Source organism: Numida meleagris, chromosome 26, assembly GCF_002078875.1.
Source record: "Numida meleagris isolate 19003 breed g44 Domestic line chromosome 26, NumMel1.0, whole genome shotgun sequence".
NCBI lineage: Eukaryota > Metazoa > Chordata > Aves > Galliformes > Numididae > Numida > Numida meleagris.
In genome coordinates this window covers 2,799,300-2,804,676 of record NC_034434.1, presented here as the reverse complement: position 1 = coordinate 2,804,676, position 5,377 = coordinate 2,799,300, and the positions used below count along the sequence as shown (strand labels likewise).

General features: G+C 47.8%; 1 long non-coding RNA gene across 1 annotated transcript in view; it reads left to right on the top strand.

Annotated features, from left to right (window-relative positions):
- Positions 1-4,705, top strand: part of LOC110388607 — a 7,697-nt gene extending 2,992 nt beyond the window's left edge. The window contains exon 2 of the long non-coding RNA XR_002432929.1: positions 3,953-4,705. This is a non-coding gene — a long non-coding RNA (uncharacterized LOC110388607). The remainder of the gene's footprint in view (positions 1-3,952) is intronic.

Here is a 5,377-nt window from a genome sequence, read left to right as displayed (position 1 = left end):
GGGGGGTGGGGGGGTGGCAGAGGGGAAACGAGAGCGAGCCTGTCTGTTTTATGGGCGTTTGCTAACAGCGGAGCAAACTTACCCCCTAAGATGCCAACGCTGCGATTTCCCACCATCGCAACACACAGGGGGTAGATTTGGAAATTCATTTCTCGCAGTCAGCAAATATATATATATTACGGAGAAGCATTCCGGTTAATAACGGCCCCAACCCCTCCTACCCCCTCCCACCCCACTCCACCCAGCGCTGTCCCCCCGCTCCCGCCGCCGCTCCGCGCCCCGCGCAACGCCCGCTCCGCTTTCCGACCCTTCCACCTCCAACGCAACTCAATGACACTTCCAAACATTTCGGTTCCCCCCTCGTCCCGAGCCCCCCGCTTTGCTCTGCGGCCGCCCGCAAGGTGAAGAAAAGCCCTTTTCCCTTCTCCCCTCTCGGATGGGGCTGGGGGGGGGGCGGACGGTTTTCAGCCCTCCACAACGTGAAAAAGAGGGGAAAAGTTGCGCTGTTTTGGGCGCACTCTTTTCGTTGGGCGGTGGTAAAAACGCCTGCGTTAAAATTGGCGGTGGGAGCAGGCGGGGAATGAAGGTACGGGGGAAGGAAGAGAGGAAGGGAGAAAGAGAGAAAACAAAGATAATAACGGAATAAAACTTTAAAAGCACCCTTAGAGAAATAATTTAAGTAAACACGCTTCGTCTCTTTTGAGCAGGGATAATTCGAGCCGAGTCTAAGAGCCTTTTCAAGTAATTATTGTTGTTGGAGTACTTGCAGTGGTATAATTAAGGCTTCCCCCCCCCCCCCCCCTCTAAAAGGCAAGTTAACGTTTTATTTTTCTCAACACTTTTATCGTCGATCGAGCAGATTTTGGTTTCATCTTCGAACATAAAAGCCCAGAATCGGTGCGCATCAGCAAGCGGAGCTGAACGGCGCAGGGCGGGGATGCGCGGGGCTCGGATTTTCAACGGGGAGAAACACGGAATTGGGCGAAAGAAATCCCAGCAAAGGATTCACATCCCTCCCTGTGCTTTTCCAACCGCACCCGCGTCCACCGACGGTGGTAAAATTAAAAATCACCGCGGTTCCCGTTCCCAAACGGAGCCCCGAGAAGGAGCGGGGGGAAAGTTGCTCTTGGAAGTTCGCGTTTTATCAAGTGCGGCAGAATTTTATGGCCGTGATGTGACGGTAACTCATCAATGCACTGGAAATCAATAGCTGATCTTAAATCACTCATCTACTGTACTCAGATTCCCGATGAAAGGAAAATGTTTCTATTATAAAGGGGGGAGGGGGGAGAGAAGGGGAAAACCCGAGCGGGTGCGGATGTGAGCGCGTGTGTGGGGTGTGTGCGGGAGGGGTAATTTATAAAGACCCAACGGAGGAGAGATTTATTGGGAATTCACAAGAAGGAAAGGGAGAAAAAAAAAAAAAAAAGAGCCCCAAAGCCTCTGTTAGGTAAAGCTTCACTTTATGCCGCCCTGCGTTATGGGAGCACGAGGGCACAATTTCCCTTCTTGTTGCGTTTTCTTATTCGTATTAGTGTTATTTCATCTGTGTCTTCCTTACACGCGCATCCCACCGGGTTGGTTTGAGATCGAGAATCGAGGTGTCGGGACTTTGCCTCTTCGGACAACGCCTCGGGTCGCGTTGCGGGCTCTCCCCGTGCTGCTGGAACTGCGGGCATCGCTGTAACTTTGTCGCATTATTCAGCAAAATGCTGCAAAGCGGGGAACGATTTCCCTAGCACAACTTTAGCAAAGGCGAAGCTTGGCCGGTTCGAGAGGAAAACTCCCCTGCAACGTTTGCTTTTCTTCCTGCGTTGTTATCTGGGGCTGAACGTTAAGGGTTGGAGCATCTGCGTGGTGACTGCCTTGTAGCTGAGATGTGGGGGAAATAAGGCCAAAATAAAAGTGAATGAATAGAGCTAAAAGTTTGCATTCTGGGGCTGTTGCATTAACGAGGGGGTTATGCACATTATAAAGCGCAGTAAGATCACCGTGCTTGAGATTTACCATTTTGTGGCATTTTGGAATATTCCAAGCTTGTTAAGTGAGGTCTTTGGGCATGAAGAAGCGGCAGCATTACCAAAAAGAGCAAGAACAAAATGCTACAAAGCCTGGTTTTGGGCGATGGTTATGAATCTAAACCATCTAAAATGAAGAGCCGAGATCGCACAGATCATCCTAAATGGCCAAGGTACAATGCCAAGGAAAAATATCCCAATTCTGTGTGCCCGTTTCTCCCTGAAATCCCTAAGCCACTCTCCTTTTCAGTCCTCCAAACGTAAATCTTTGGTTTGGAGGCAATTAAGTTGTCCTCCCACCTCCACCCGAACTCGCAGAAGACAAAACCGATACATTTTCTCGCCTTTAAATGAACACTGAAAATAGATGCACGTCCCACCTCTCACTCCATCCCAGCCGACAGATTAACTCCCCTCCTCTATTTTTCTTTCTTTCTTTCTTTCTTTTTTTTTCTGAGCATCGCACAATTCACCCTCGCAGGGAAAAAAAAAAAAAAAAGAAAGAAAGAAAGAAAAAAAAAATAGATGTAACCTATAAAATGGGCAAAACAGCCGTAATTAACCCTATATTTTATGCCTCGGGATGGTTCCTGCTCGCCAGCAGCGGCGCGGTGCTGCCGCTAATGAAATCAAGGTGTTGCGCGGAGCACCGCCGCGGGGCGCGGGGGGGAGCGCGTCTATCGTGGAGCAATGGCGCCACCTCGCGGCCACACGCGGCACTGCAGCGCTGCCGGCGGTGCGGGGGTCTCCGCGCGGGGCAGAGCTGGGTTTGGGGGGCACGGGGCTGCCAAGGAAGGGAGGTGGGGAAGGGAGAGAGGGCAAGGAAAAGAAAAATGGACTTCGTCCTCCTCTCCTCGCAGAGCTGGAGCGCTGCGCTCCGAGAGCCCCATCATCCAGCCTGCAGTGCTAGCAATAAAAGAGACAAAATGGGGTTGCTTTTGAAAACCACTATTGTTTCAAATTCCGAGACTAAACAATTGGTCATTCTGCTCTGGAGGGGGAAGGCCAGGGCTGTAAACCGATAAAGAGCTTCCCAAGCCCAGACGTCTCGCCAGAACTTGGAGTGTGTGAGTGCGGGGGTGCCCCTGTGTGTGTTGTTGTTGTGTGCACGACTCTGCATTCTGGCAGCCTGGAATTGCTTTAAAGAAAGAGAAAGGGAAAAAAAAAAAGAAAAGAATAAAAAAGAAAAAAAGAAAAGAAAAAGAAAAAAAAAAAAAGAACAAAGGGTATCATCCAGAGTGCGGGATTTTCACGGCAACTGCAGGAGAAGAATAAATTAGCCAAAGTCCCTCCCCACCTTTTCTCTCCCCCCAGCCTATCTCTTATTTTTTAACTCCCCCCCTCCGTTAGGGAAAAAAAAACAAAACCAAACCAAATAAAATAAAATAAAATAAAAATAAAGAAGGGAACCTTATATGCGACCGAAGCAGAAATAAGAACATTTACGCGTTGGGTTTCCCCAACATTCCCAAGTCGTTGTAGTAATTTAGGAGTTCCTGAAAGTTTTCTTGCACTGTTTGCTTTACAGCCGTTTAGTTCCTTAACCTTCAGAAATTTATACCCTATAAAGTTTTATAGCGGTCATATTCTTTTATTGCAGCGCACTGCACTGAATTTTCCTTTTTTTATGACAAGTTACTTCCCTTTCTCTCTCTTCCCTCTGTAAGCCCCAAATATCTTTTTTTCTTCTATTGTTTTCTTTTCGTAGCTGCCCCAAAGAAAGGATTTTCTTCGGGGAAAAAAAAAAAAAAAGCAGTGAAAAATTGCCCTTTGGAGTGCCCATTATGTTAAAAATTAGTGGAAAGAGATTCTTGGTTGTATTTCTCACTACCTGCTTCCCGCAGGGCTGAGCGGGTCTTGGGTTCTGTTTGCTTTTGTTTTGCTGGGTTCTTTTCTTTTTCTTTTCCGTATTTTCTTGTTTATTTCTTTAATAGAAAGAAGCGCTTTCCCGGAACTTCTCTCCCTCCACGAGCAATAAAACGTCAAACGAATTTAGAGGCGGAATTACCTCTCGCTGAGCCCACGGCAGAAGGAGCGGAGCGACGAAGCCGAGGTGATGCCAACGGGGTGGGGTGTCCCCGTGTTACTTTGGGATTTCTAATACCCCTGTGCACAGAGGTATAAAGCAGAGACCGTCAAACCGAGCGTGCCCGCGCTGCCCCAAGGCTGATGCGAGGATGCAAAGACGAAAAGCTTCCAAACGAACGAAGAAACAAGCAAGCAAGCGAGCTGCAGCCCGGAAAGGGAATCAGAGACGAACGATCTCCGACTTAAAACAGTAAAAAATAGGGAGAGAAAGGAGAGAAAAAAAAAAATGTAGAAAAACTCATCGAGGCTGCAAGGGACCGAGTAAGCACTCGCTGCACCGGAATTATTTCCATTTGTCTCTCGGATCTTTTTTTTATTCTTTTAACCTAAGCAAAAATTGATTCTGATAATACACTTAATGAGGCACTAAAGAAGGCGGAAAAACACCAAGAAAATATTTCTGGAATTTGAGACGAAGCGGTATAACACGGTGACAAATGGGTGCTGCTGTTCTCAGATCGATTTTTATTCTGGAGCATTAAACATCGGTGGAAAATGCATCCGGGCTGATGCTACGGATGATATTTATATATTTTTTCCCCAATATTTTAAGGTGTATTTCCTAAAAATCAACATTAAATAAGGAGGAAAAACCCAAACCCGAGCGAACGTTGCAAATTCTATCAAAACCAAAAGCACCTCGTTGTTGTCTTACAAATATCTGCTCTTTGCCCTAAGGAAAGGGAAAAACAAATCCTAGACGCCGACGGGTTGCCGGTGTTAATGAGGAGATGGGCACACACCCGAACACGCAGTAATTAGTATTTAGCCAAACGCTCAGCTCGAAATGGGAGCACGCCAATGCAACACGAGGCGCAGCTGAAGCTCCTTCCCCCCCCGAGAAGAACCGAACAGAACTGAAATCACTGCCTGGCTTCCATGCACCTACATCACCCTTCCCAACCGAGTAGCTCTATTTGTATAGAGCTATAATATATATAGAGATATATATTTAATAAATCCGGATTTAGGGCAATGATTCTGCAGCCACAAACTTTTTTTCCCAGCTCCTCCGCATCAGCTTTTCTGAGCGCGGATTGGAGGAAGGGGAGCGGGGCCGTGGGCGCAGGTGGGAGTTTCGTTGCGCTCTATCTGCAAAGCCAACACTAACACCTGGAAACTCCCCCCCCCGCCCACCCCCCCCTTCGAGTTTCGATTCCCAGAGGAGCTCCTGAAGGATGGAACGTTTCAAACGGGAAGGTCTGGGCATGAAAACAAACTTTGGGAGGGAATGGAATTAAACACTTCAGGTCTGGTTTCTGGTCGAGAGG